We start from the raw sequence: 14,125 nt of genomic DNA on the forward strand, positions 1-14,125 counted from the left end.
TAACGAGGACAAATGCGTACCATCACGTTTCCGACTTTGATAAAGGTCAGATTGTAGCCTGTCGCGATTGCGGTTTATCGTATCACGATATTGCTGCTCGCGTTGGTCGAGATCCAATGACTGTTACCAGAATATGGAATCGGTGGGTTCAGGAGGGTAATACGGAACGTCGTGCTGGATCCCAACGGCCTAGTATCACTAGCAGTCGAGATGACAGGCATCTTATCCGCATGGCTGTAACGGATCGTGCAGCCACGTCTCGATCCCTGAGTCAATAGATGGGGACATTTGCAAGACAACAACCATCTGCACGAACAGTTTGACGACGTTTGCAGCAGCATGGACTATCAGCTCGGAGACCATGGCTACGGTTACCCTTGACGCTGCATCACAGACAGGAACACCTGCGATGGTGTACTCAGTGACGAACCTGGGTGCACGAATTGAAAAACGTAATTTTTTCGGATGAATCGAGGTTATGTTTACAGCATCATGATGGTCGCATCCGTGTTTGGCGACATCGCGGTGAACGCACATTGGAAGCGTGTATTCGTCATCGCCATACTGGCGTATCACCCGGCGTGATGGTATCGGGTGCCATTGGTTACACGTCTCGGTCACCTCTTGTTCGCATTGACGGCACTTTGGCAGTGGACATTATATTTCAGATGTGTTATGACCCATGGCTCTACCCTTCATTTGATCCCTGCGAAACCTGACATTTCAGCAGGATAATGCACGCCCGCCTGTTGCAGGTGCTGTATGGATACGGAAAATGTTCGACTGCTGCCCTGGCCAGCACATTCTCCAGATTTCTCACCAATTGAAAACGTTTGGTCAATGGTGGCCGAGCAACTGGCTCGTCACAATACGCCAGTCACTACTCTTGATGAACTGTGGTATCGTGTTGAAGCCGCATGGGCAGCTGTACCAGCACACGCCACCCAAGCTCTGTTTGACTCGATGCCCAGGCGTGTCAAGGCCGTTATTCCAGGCAGAGGTGCTTGTTCTGGGTACTGATTTCTCAGGATCTATGCACCAAAATTGCGTGAAAATGTATTCACATGTCAGTTCTAGTATAGTATGTTTGTCCGTTGAATACCCCTTTATCATCTGCATTTCTTCTTGGTGTAGCAATTTTGATGGCCACTAGTGTAATAAAATAAGGGAAATCAGAGTCCGCACGAAAAGATATAGGTGTTCGTTTTCTACCGCACGCTGTTCGAGATTGGAATGATAGAAAATTAGTGTGAAGGTTGTTCGATGAACATTCTGTCAACCACTTAAATGTGATACGGAGACTAGCCATGTAGATGTAGAGATGTAGATGTAGGAGGAGTAATCGGCTGCTTAGAATCCTGTCGCGTCGCTTCTCAGATCAGCGGTCGTGAAGCTGGAACAGCGGTAACGGGGTTCTCATCGTAAGTAGTCGTCGGCGAGCTGTGCGCAGGCCGCGCCCATGGTGTTTCGCAGCCGCCAGCGGCTGACGTGCGCCGGCAGAGCGGCGCCCACTTCGCAGCCCCCTACTACCCTTAATTACCAGCGAGGGCGTGTCCGACAGGGGATACGCTGCGATCCAGCCTTCCGCGTCCCATCCCCCTGTCGGACCCCTAATCCGCCAAACTTCCGTAGACACTCTTTGCCGTAGCGGCGTAACTTTCCCGTGGCAACTTTGTCGCAGTATTGGGTAGATCACAAAAGCCTGCGCCCCGGCCACTGCTTTCGTCCCTGCAGGGCTCACGTTACTGATTTCGCACGTCGACAAATTTCCGTAACAGAAATAATGTCAACCTGCCGCAGAAGTGCTAACATCGGGTGGAATTTAATATATTTCGGAAATATTAACAGGAAATACAGCGCACGCACTTATTAGGGCTCGTCTCTTGCTACAGTAGTCGGCCGCAGTGGCCGAGTTGTTCTTGACGCTTCAGTCAGGAACCGCGCGACCGCTGCTCTCGCAGGTTCGAATCCTGCCTCGGGCATGGATGTGTGAGATGTCCTTAGGTTAGTTAGGTTTAAGTAGTTCTAAGGTCTAGGGGACTCATGACCTCAGATGTTAAGTCCCATAGTGCTTAGAGCCATTTGAACCACTTTTGTTTCTTACTACAGTAGAAGTCCGATACATCGCGATCGGATGTACCGTGGAGTCGGATATAACGCGGCTTAAAGTATGTCTGCCATTATATCATAATATACCCTTTATGAGTCATTTTTGCACTCTCAGCCTATTTTATAAACTTCAGAAAAATCGTATTACAGTCTGCATGTACTCTTTCTGCAGTGTAATTTGATGCTGCAACCTCCAAACTCTCTCAACTACGAGGGTAATCCCAAAAATAAGGTCTCCTATTTTTTTTCTAAATACATAGGCATGTTTATTTCTACAATGGTTTACATCAGTTTACAGCTTGAATATTTACCTGCCGGCCGGAGTGGCCGTGCGGTTCTGGGCGCTACAGTCTGGAACCGAGCGACCGCTACGGTCGCAGGTTCGAATCCTGCCTAGCGCATGGACGTGTGTGATGTCCTTAGGTTAGTTAGGTTTAATTAGTTCTAAGTTCTAGGCGACTGATGACCTCAGAAGTTAATTCGCATAGTGCTCAGAGCCAATTGAACCAATATTTAGCTATTTTTCGACATTATCACCATTCCTGTCGATGCATTTTCGTAGACGCTGTGGCAGTTTCTGTATGCCCATGTCATACCAGCTCGCCGCCATGCTGTTCAGAAAGTTATGAACCTCTTCTTTCACCTCGTCGTCGGACCTGAATCACTTTGCGGCCAAATGTTCTTTTAATCTAGGGAGCAGGTGATAGTCACTGGGCGCCAAGTCAGATCTATAGCTGGGTGGGTGTTCCACTGCAACTGTTGCAGGAGAGTAACGGTTTGCCGAGCGATGTGTGGGTGAGCGTTGTCATGGAGAATGTTCCTCTCAACGTTCCTCTTCTCCGGTTCTGAATTGCCAGTTTGAGTTTTTTCAGAGTCTCACAGTACCTGTCAGCGTTAACTGTGGTCCCAGCGATTCAGCTCCGACGACGAGGTGAAAGAAGAGATTCATAATTTTCTGAACATCATGGCGGCGAGCTGGTATGACATGGGCATACAAAAACTGCCAGAGCCGCTACAAAAATGCATCGACAGAAATGGTGATTATGTCGAAAAATAGCTAAATGTTCAAGCTGTAAACTGAGGCAAACCATTGTGGAAATAAACAGATCTATGTACTTATAAAAAATAGGAGACGTTACTTTTGGGTTTACCCTCGTATAACCAAAATAGATGGACGTAACTGATCTCAACCTTTGGTTTGTCTCACCATCATATCAGCTTTGAATACACTTCTCTCGGTTGACATTGTAGCACAGTCAGCAAAGTGATTATGCAACAGTGGCTGGGAATAGTCGTAATGAGCATTTCATGTGGATCAGAAATTATTTATTTTGTTGTCTGTATTTCTGTGTTTTTTTACTGAGTCATAAAAAGGAAAGCGTTATCTGTTGACAGTGTGAAGAATTGTGAAACTAAAGCAAGTTTATGGCGCGAGAGTGATTTATATGAAGGAACAATTAGGGGATGGATAAAAGGAAATAAACTTAGTAGTTTTGTAAACAAGGTCGAAAGTGATGTGGAAATGCACATAAGAAGCACTAAACTAGGAAAAGACAGTGAACTTTAGAAATAGGTTGAAATAATAAAGAGACGTGAATGTGTACTACTTTCTGAGAAAATTATTAAAGCCCAAGATGAAAATTGCAGTTTGATTTACGTGACAAAAAAGGTTTAATAGCTTCAGACGGTTTGTTTACAAGATAGAAATGTCACCATGGCATTCGCCAAATTACCATTGAACGAGAATCAAGTTCTTCCGACACTGAATCTACAGTGTTTCACAGTTTCTTGATATTCTACACGATGTAACTATAAGTGAAAATTTAAAAATCGTCAAATGTATAATTATGATGAAACAGAGCTCTATTATCGATTGGTTCCAACTAGAACTCTCGATACAAAATTTCAGGAAATATGATGGATTTGAAAAAGGAATAAAAGAATAAAACTCGTCTTAGCCGCGAATAAATCGGGAAACCATCAGCTGAAACCTTCTTGTATGGGTAAAGTAAAAACCAGAGATGTTTAAAGCTTGTAAACGCGTCATCATTATAATTCATTTTCAAGCGTACAAGGAATGCTTGGTTGACATGTGACATTTTCACCAGTTGGTTTCACGAGGAGTTTGTTCTGTCAGTGAGAAAGCACCTACAGTCACTTAAACTGAGAGAAGAAGCTCTACTAATCGGTGATCACTGTCCAGCTAACCCATCTGCTGATGCGTTGCATTCAGGAGATAGAAAAACATAAACCTTGTTTTTGCCAAAAAAAAGGCATTAATTTAGGTGTACACGCTATTTGGTAAGTCTCTGAAATGTTTTACTTCTTATGTTCTTTAAATTTAAATACAGTATCGCTCAGTATGTATAATATTGTACTACACTTTCTTCTTAACTTTGCACTTGTAGTTTGTCATTACACGGTTCACTGTCGATGTACCGCGTGTACGCTCTAACACGGGAGAAAGCATGTGTCCCGACAACCGTGTTATATCGGGATTCTACTATAAATAAAATGTACGTTCCGTTTCAAAGAAAGTGAATTACTTCTTTGCCTAGAGTCATGTCTAATTCGTTGCGAAATAATCGGAAAGTTATACGTCTTTTTTAAAAAAAAAATGTTGATGTATGAATACCCTGGCAGACAAGGGTTTTAGCTTTTTCATGCTCTTCAGAGACAACGCAGTCGTTGCAAGAAGACTACGCCCTCAGGAATTTACTACAAAATTTAACCTACTAGATCGAGTATTTCGAGGTGAAGGCCCTGGAGGAAACCAAACTGATCTTCCATTACGTGGGTGGCACGTTTTCCACATGCATGGGACATGCATAGTACACATACAGTGTACAATGGAAGTGGAACCTGATGGCGTCTTCAAGGTTTCTTGACGACCAGGTGAAAAGACCACCAGACAGCAAGATGGGACATAGCCTACACATACCGATCTATGTCTACACGCCGCCAGTATCCATCACAATTCCCAGTGTGAAAGCGTCTTAAGCACATTTGTTTGATCTATTGGTTGGTTGGTTAGGGGGAGACGACTAAAATCCAAGGTCATCGGTCCCATCGGATTGGGTGAGGGTGGGGAAGGAAATCAGCTGTACCCTTTCAAAGAAACCATCCCGGCAGTTGCTGAAGCAATTTATGGAAATCACGGAAAACCTAAATCCCGATGACCGGACTCGGGTATGAATCGTCGTTCTCCCGAACGCGAGCCCAGTGTGCTAACCACTGCGCCATCTCTCTTGGTAAGCGCACTTGTTTACAGAGCACGATCCATATGCGGCGAAGACAGTCTTCCATTTGAGATGAAGCACCTGGAGACAGAATTCCGAAAGATGAGTACTACAGCAAACAGATAAGGCGTGCTTTCAGACAGGTTGTACGTAGACAACAGCAGGAAGAGAAACAGGATCACAAATCACTAAAGTGCATCGCTTTTGTCGGCAATATCTCCAGAAAAGTAAGCAGAATCCTGGACCGCCACAGTGTCTAATGTGTACCTCGCCAGCCTCGTAAGACCTCGACACAACTACGTTCAGCAAAAAGTATCGGCCTTAGTAAAACACGGTCTATCGAATTACCTGCCAGTGCGGCAAAGCATAAATCGGGGAAGCTGTTCGTCCAACAGAAGAGAAGTTCCTTGAACGTGGACGCCACACTGAATAGCCTTCTTCGCCAAAAATATTGGTATCGTAACATATTCGGTCTTTTCTGTGCTGTATGAGAGTAGCAGAGAGACAGTAACAGTGGAAGAGAGAGGAGACACTGCCAGTGGGAGAGAAAGACAGAGGTGACAGTAGAGTAGGAGAGAGAAAGTGGCAGTGAAAGGGAAATAGAGATGGATGAAGACAATAGCAGTGGGAGCCAAAGGGAGAAGAGATATGGATGGTCAATGAGATACAGTGGCAGTAATGGAGAAAGAGAAACAGGTGAAGATGCAAGTAGTGTGAGCAAAAAAAAAAGAGAGAGGAGGCAGTCGAAATGCAAAATGCAGATGAGTGGAGACCATGTATACGCTTGGGGGATGGGGGGAGGAGGGGGAGTCAGTGGAGCCGCCCAGTCTGTTGTAGTCCATCACTTACGTATAGGGGAGGTCGTATTTTGGACCAAAATGTTAAATACGTGGTTACAAGGAAAAAATAAGTTGGACCCTCCAGAATTTTTTGAGCTGTCCATGTGTGGGGGAGATAGCAGCATTGGCAAAGATAGACAGAGGCAGACAGTGTAAGTGAGAGAGGAAAGAGTGGCAGTGGGATATACTGTAAATAAATGGGAGAAGAGACTCATACACACAATGGCAGTGAGAAGGAGATGCTGAGTATGAAGGCGTAGCTGCAAAGAGAGACTGGGTAAAGCGATTTAGAACGTTCTGCAAATATGTTCGCACACCAAAGTTTTTGTGAGGAAAGTGGAATGACGATTGAGACGCAGCTTGTTTACCACTTTTCTGTAAGAGTCTTTTAAACAGGAACATATTCGTCTCTTTTATGCTCCAAGAGGAGCGGTTTTGCACTGGCTTTTAATATGATCAACTCAGTTTCAGAGTGGTGTGCATTGTGTATTAAACCGGGGACTTAGAAACGACGGAGAGGCTTCGTCCCGCCGTGGCCCTCAGTGGTTCGCAACCCCACAACAGGCCACAGCAGTCCACCCACCCCACCGCCGCCCCACACTGAAGCCAGGGTTATTGTGCAATTCGTCCCTCAGTGCAACCCCCAGGGAACATCTCATACCAGAAGAGTGTAACCCCAAATGTTTGTGTGGTAGAGTAGTTACGGTTTACGCAGTTTCGGAGTTAGCTATACATTTGGTGATTGGTGTGAAAATTGTGTATGATTATGGGAGAAAACAAAAATGTCGTGACAGCCGTAATTTTATATAGAATTGGGTGTAAAAAGAGGAAGAAAGCAGAATTAGAGAAGTGAGTGAATACAGATGAATATGCCGGAGATGGACGACAGAGAAGGATACAGGAAAAAGATAGAAATTCACAAGTGGAGCAAATAAGGGTTTAATGAACATCTCGGAGGAAGAGCGGGAGAGCGTGAAGAAGTTCTGGGGGGAGAAGTGGAAAATGCAATCCGTGAAGCGGCTGCACGTTGTCCTACAGAGACTGAAACGCTAGGGGAAGAAATGGAATGAAACGTTACTGGGCTAGGACCAACCGTCGGGTATACCGGTCGTCTGGTGCAAGTCTTTTTAGTTGATGCCACTTAGCGAATTGTGTGCCGATGAGGATGAAATGATGAAGACAACGGCCACTCCCCAAGCGGAGAAAATCCCCGACCCGGCCGGAAATCTAGCCCGGTCCCCTTACATGGCATGCTACGGAGGTGGACGTGAGGAAAAAAATATTACAATCTAGACCAATAACGTGTCAGAAAATGAGTACAATAAAACTATGATACAACATATACTAAATAAACATAAATCGATAAGGTGAAACTTTAACATGTTACTAAAATAATTAGCATCCAATCAGAGATACGTTTTATTATTGACGAGGGAAATACTGAAGAATCTAACAATGCACAAAGATGTTGACAACAAGGAAATTTTATTTTTGTTTCTTGAGACCACAGCGCGATTATAATTGCATTATGTATAAGAACGTTATCTGATACGGAAGTTGTTCCATTAGGAATTCTTATCGCTGTATGGGAGACGTGATACAACAAAATAATAATTTCTTAAGTACTTTCATTTGTTATACCATCTATCAGAACAGATGGTCGGCGTTTAAACTTGAAAAACTTAGCCAAACTATCACATTGTACTTACGCAATTATACTACCAGTACGGAATCCTCTATTAGATAGAAATACAGCACGTCCATAAACATATCATTACGTCAAAACTAGTTCCGCTAATACACACACGGACGATGAATATGTATGTAGGACATCAATCTACGTCGCCCATTCCCTCTAGTGACAACGCGATCAGTCGCCATGTGAAGCTTCACTGCTCTCTGTATCCGAGCTGAAACGCATGTCTTCAGCAACAGTTGAGCATATTGCTAACAGTAAGATATGGGAGTCAGGCTGCGACTGGTTTCCTTCTTCCCTCTTTCACAAGTTTGATTTAGTGCTACAACTGTAACGAAGCCGTCGTTGAAGCATTAAACTGTAATCTTGTTGTCTCCTTTCACTTTCGTGAAATCGCTTGGAGGACAGCACTAAAGATCTAGAACTTAGTAAGATATTTTCAAGTTTAGTAGTCCCATCTGTAACATACATTCGTCGTTACAGGATTTTGTATTTATTACTTGAGGGAATTACCGCACTGTTTTAGGGAAAATAAAACATTAAGCTCAGAGAGTAGAATCGCGAATTGGAGACAGATAGAACAGGTAGGAAGGTCTAATTGCCTAAGGAATTAGACAGTGTCCAGAGTTCGTGAGAAAGAGGACTCTAAGTCAATTATAAAGATGGAAACATATCACCTTACCAAAGGTGGTTATGTAAAATCCTCAATACATACGTCATGCTCAACTATATGTACCATTACAAATATTGTAATGAAGCACGTTGCAAATATAAGTAAATAACATAGAACGCCATTAAGTAGGCATTAGACACGAAGCCTTATATGCAGTATAATGCCTCATAAAGAAAGGAAACATATGGCAGAAATACTACAATTGATAGGAAATGTGTGAGATCAGTTAAAGTATATGGAGAGAGCAGAAGAAGGCATAAAGAAAGAGCTATAGTGATATGAGACGGTTACAGACACCATTCGGAAGACTCGGAACTCTTTCTGATGCCACCAACAAAGAGTAAGACAACCAATGTCGTCTAGTCAAATCTTTGTATACTTTTTCATTAAAAAATCAAAGGGTTTGGCTCAACGAAATGGAAAAAATATTTCAAATAGCTGCTAATTTCACACGATGACTTCTGTAAATATGACCCTCCGGAGAAGAAACATGGTGGACAAAATGTTACTACTCAAATGCGTAGAGAGGAAAAGAAGGAAGATCTTCGAAAATGAATGCGAGAATATGGCTCACGTTATACAAGGGAAAAAAATTGAAATAATAATCTCCATAACTGCAAAAATCACTAGTTCATTAATTGTGGATTTTGCCGGTCAACCTTGTCGTTTGTCATTGTTAAGTCTACCCATTTAAATCGACCTGAAGGTCTACTACACGTAATATTCACTATGTTTTAAGCCTATTGTGTATGCTAGTTTCATCAGAGCTTCTTTTCCATAGGGGAAGACTATCACTAAGTCACGATCTGCATCTTATTAATTAAAAAAATTCTAAGCGTCCATTTGTTGGAAATAGTGTATCTTAGTGTTTATATAAGTAGTGGAGCATTCATTCGTTTCATGCGGCAGGAATTTTCCTTGCCGCCTCAGAGGGTTTCTGACTGAATGCTGATGTTATCTACTCTCTGCCCTCACTATTGATCTGAGAAAGAAGTCCTGTTTATACCGATCACAAACAGAAAACACAAGAGTAACAAACGAGTACTAACGCATTGTCGGCGACCACTGTACTGAAAAAATATTTGGCTTGCCTTTCAGGACACTTACACGACCGGTAGCCGTAAAACCTTCAAAGGTTAAAGTTAGTCTGCGATGTTTACCCTTTTACGATAATGCACCGCGCTTGGCACATAAACTGTGGGGACAAGACTGTAGTCATACCCACGAGGAATGGCTGCCCCGTGCGTCTCGTAACATGTCCCGACGGGGTGACGTGCTTGGCTGAAGGCTAGCGGCCTCATCTCCAACTAATCCCTAGACCACCTTGCAGACTTATCGAGCAACATATACTGTAGGTGCAGAAACTAACTCTAACAGAAATCAAGATGCATTCGTGCAAAAGCAGAATGTGCCTTCCGTTAGTGAAGCAATTTATTGCTATTATTATTTCTTCCTTACATGTACTTAAAGAGAATAGTTAAACATGATATCTGGCTTAATGGTTTCTACCTTCTTATTCTTCCAATACCTCTTCATGAATTCAATGCTTTTCTTTTTTTCTTCCCACCAAGGTTTTTTTTCTAGGATTCTCAGCAATCTATGCTTCGCAACTAGTGTTAAAACACCAGATGAGATATTATGATTTCTTGTAAATCTTACCTAGTTTCGTCAGTCCCACCTATTTTGGCCTTCTTCGAATTAATTAAGACGAGTAGTATTTTGGTGAGTTTATTGTTGTCCCATAAATACCAGTAAACACTCAGTTGTATAAAGATAGATCTTCCACGTATAAAACAACTCTCATTATGAAACACTGGATGAATAGTGGCAATAACATGCGCTCCACTTTAAGCAAAAACGTGCTTTTCGCTCATGTAAATGTTTAAGACGTTATATCTCCTAATATCGTGTAGAACTTCCTTTTGTCTGGAGTAGTGCATCAGCTCGACATGGCATCGACTCAACGAGTCGTTGGAAGTCTTCTGCAGAAATATTGAGTTATGCTGCCTCGATAGCCGTCCATAATTTCGAAAATGTTGCCAGTGCAGGATTTTGTGCACAAACGGACTTCCCGATGATATACCATAAATTTTCGATGGGATTCGTGTTCTGCAATATGCGTGGCCATATCATTCACTGGAGCTATCCAGAATGTTCTTCAAACCAATCGCAACAATTGTTGCTTCATGAGATGGCGCACTGGCATTCATAAGAATTCTATCGTTGCTTGGGAACATTAATGCAGGTGGTTCAAATGGCTCTAAGCACTATGGGACTTAACATCTGAGGTCATCAGTCCCCTGGACTTAGAACTACTTAAACGCAACTAACCTAAGGACACCACACACATCCATGCCAGAGGCAGGATTCGAACCTGCGACCGTAGCAGCAGCGCGGTTCTAGACTGAAGCGCCTAGATCCGCTCGGTCAAAGCGGCCGGCAAGATTAATTCCATGAATGGCTGGAAATGGCCTCCAAGAAACTAAACATAACCATTTCCAGTCAATGACTGGTTCAGTTGGACCAGAGGACCCAGTCTACTCCATGTAAACACAGCTGACACCACTATGGAGACACCACCAGCTTGAACGATAACTTATTGACAACTTGGGTCCATAGGTTTGTGGGGTCTGCACCACACTCGAATCCGAATCTTCAATCAGCTCTTACCGACTGGTACCATGACTCAACTGATCAGGCCATGATTTTCCAGTCGCCTACGGTCCAACCCACAAGGTGACGAGCGCAGGAGAGGCGCTACAGCCGATGTAGTGTTGTTAGCAAAGGAACTCGCGTCCTTCGTCTGCTGCCGTAGCCCATTAACGCCAGATTTCGCCGCACTGTCCTCACGGATACGCTCATCATACGTCCGACATTGACTTCTGTGGTTGTTTCACGCAGTGTTGATTGCCTGTTATCCGTGACACCTCTATGCAAACACCACCGCTCTCGGTCGTTAAGTGAAGTCAGTCGGCCACTGCGTTACCCATAAAAAGAGCTAATACCTGTAATCTGGTATTCTCGGCACACTCTTGACAGTGTGGTATCGTAATACTGAATTTCCTAATCATCTCTGAAATGAAATGTCCCATGGGTCTATCTTTAATTACCATTCTGCTTTCAAAGTCTGTTTATTTCCTTCGTGCAGCTATAATCACGTCGGACACCTTTTCACAAGCATCACCTGAGTACGACTCACAGCTCCGCCATTGTATTGCCCATTTATACCTAGTGTAAACGGTACTACCGTCGTCTGTATACGTGCGTTTTGCTATCCCATGAGTTTTGTCAGCTCTGTATACTCTGGGCATTTGCTCGGCTGCCTCATGAAAAACGCACAGATAATAACTCTAATACTTACTGCGTTAAACGTGTAATACAAGGTTGATCCTTCGAATGAGAAGATTATGACAGGATTAAAATTTTTTAAATTCGGTCGATAATTACTCGAATTTTGAAAATAAAGTGTTATTTGGCCCTGGAAGCAGTCAGATATGCAACCCGCAACCCGCAGCTGGGTTCCAGGATAACGGTTTAGTAATACTGATGGCCACCGTTTTTCAAACGTCTCTTGCACATGGTTTTGAGAAAGTTATCCATGTAAATGTCAGATGTTCTCTTCTTCATCCAGTTTTCCTTTTATTGTGTTTGATTTCTGTTTCCCCAAGTATTTTCCGGTTCTGTTTTATAGTTTCTGCTACTTTACATATCACTCCAACTGTCTGATGTATGGTGTGTTTGCGGTAAAAAAAATGTCTTGTAATGCTGCAGTTTCACATCGTGGGAAATTAGTTACCCGCGTGAGTCTGAATGTTGAAGTTTCATGCCTTTCTCTAGGTGTACGATATTGCACAGCCCTTATGGTGGTATGAGCTCTCCAATGTACCACCGAGCGAGGTGACGCATTGGTTAGCACACTAGACTCGCATTGGGGTGGACGATGATTCAATCCCGCATCCGGCCATCGTGATTTAGGTTTTCCTTTATTTCCCTAAATCGCTCCAGGCAAATGCCGGGATGGTTCCTTTGAAAGGGCACGGCTGACTTCCTTCCCCGTCCTTCCCTAATCCGATGAGACTGATGACCTCGCAGTTTGCTCTCTTCCCCCAACCCATCCAACCCGCCCTCCAATGTACACCAATGAGCCACAACTGAAAGACCACGTGCTTAAAAATGTGTTCGTCCACATGTTGGTCGCGATACAACAGCGATTCTACATGACACACGAGTAGATACGACAAGTCCGTGGTAGATTTCGAGAGGCATGAGTCATCCAATTCGCCTAAATTGCGGATCAGTGGACATGGAAGTTTTTGTGTATGGTACATCGTCATAATCTAAAAAGCTATAGTGGAGGAACCAACGTTTCGGCCACACTTGTCTTCTTCTGGGTCTAGACCCAGACTATAATGGACAAACCAATGTTTTGGCCACGGTTGCTGTGGTGTTTCTCTGCTTCTGTACCCAGACTTCACTGGACAAACTCTATACCCAGACTAAACTGGACAAACCAACGTTTCGGCCACAGTTGCGGTAGTCTTCTTTTGGTTCCACGCCGTGCTTTATTGGATTACTAGCCTTTCGACCACGGTTACAGTGGCCTTCTCCAGGGTCTAGACACAGACCATATTGGAGAAACCAAGATTTCGGTCACGGTTGCAGTATCTTCTCCTGGGTCTTGACCCTGACCATACTGGAGAAACCAAGACTTCGGCCACAGTTGCAGTTGTTGAAACGTTGGCAACTCTAGTAGTTTTCTTTGCATTATCATACAGTGCCATAGTTTAGAAAGTTTTATGTTGCCTGGCTGACAGCAGGCGTCTCGTTGACAATTAGGGTCAAAGTTTCTTAGGGTCTGCTCCACACTCGAGAGACCTACCATCAGCTTTTACCAATTCAAATTGGAACTCATCAGACCAGGCAACGGTTTTCCAGTAGTCTAGGGTCCAGCCGATATTGTCACTAGCCCAGGAAAGACATTGCAGGCGATGCCATGTTATTAGCAAAGACTCTGGCGTCGATCGTCTGCTGCCATAGCCCATTAAGGCCACTGTCCTAGTGGATATGTTCATCGTAAGTCCCACATTGTTTTATGCGGTTATTTCACGCATTGTTGCTTCTCTGTTAGCAGTGACTAAGAAAACGTAGCTGCTCTCTGTCGTTAAGTGAAAGACGGCCACTGCGTTGTCTATGGTGAGAGTTAATTCCTGAAATTTGTATTCTCGGCACATTCTTGACATTGTGGATATCTGAATACTGAATTCCCTAACGACTTCCTAAAGGAATGGCCCATGTTTCTAACTCCAGCTACCATTCAGCGTTCAAAGTCAGTTACTTTCCGTCGTGCGGCCAACATCACTTCGGACACCTTTTCACAACAATCATCTGAATACAAATGACAGCTCCGCCAATGCACTGCCTTTTTATACCATGTGTACATGATACTATCGCCATCTGTACTTGTACATATTGCTGTCCAATGACTTTCGTTACCAAAGTGTAAAATGAGCGCCGGCCGGAGTGGCCGTGCGGCTCTAGGCGCTACAGTCTGGAGCCGAGCGACCGCTAC

General features: G+C 43.8%; 1 protein-coding gene across 1 annotated transcript in view; it reads left to right on the top strand.

The window, feature by feature from the left end:
- LOC124798061 (GTP-binding protein Rhes-like) overlaps positions 1–14,125 on the top strand; it is a 57,369-nt gene that overhangs the window by 12,992 nt on the left and 30,252 nt on the right. The gene's annotated exons all lie outside the window — the stretch shown is intronic.

The sequence above is a fragment of the Schistocerca piceifrons genome, chromosome 1, assembly GCF_021461385.2.
Source record: "Schistocerca piceifrons isolate TAMUIC-IGC-003096 chromosome 1, iqSchPice1.1, whole genome shotgun sequence".
NCBI lineage: Eukaryota > Metazoa > Arthropoda > Insecta > Orthoptera > Acrididae > Schistocerca > Schistocerca piceifrons.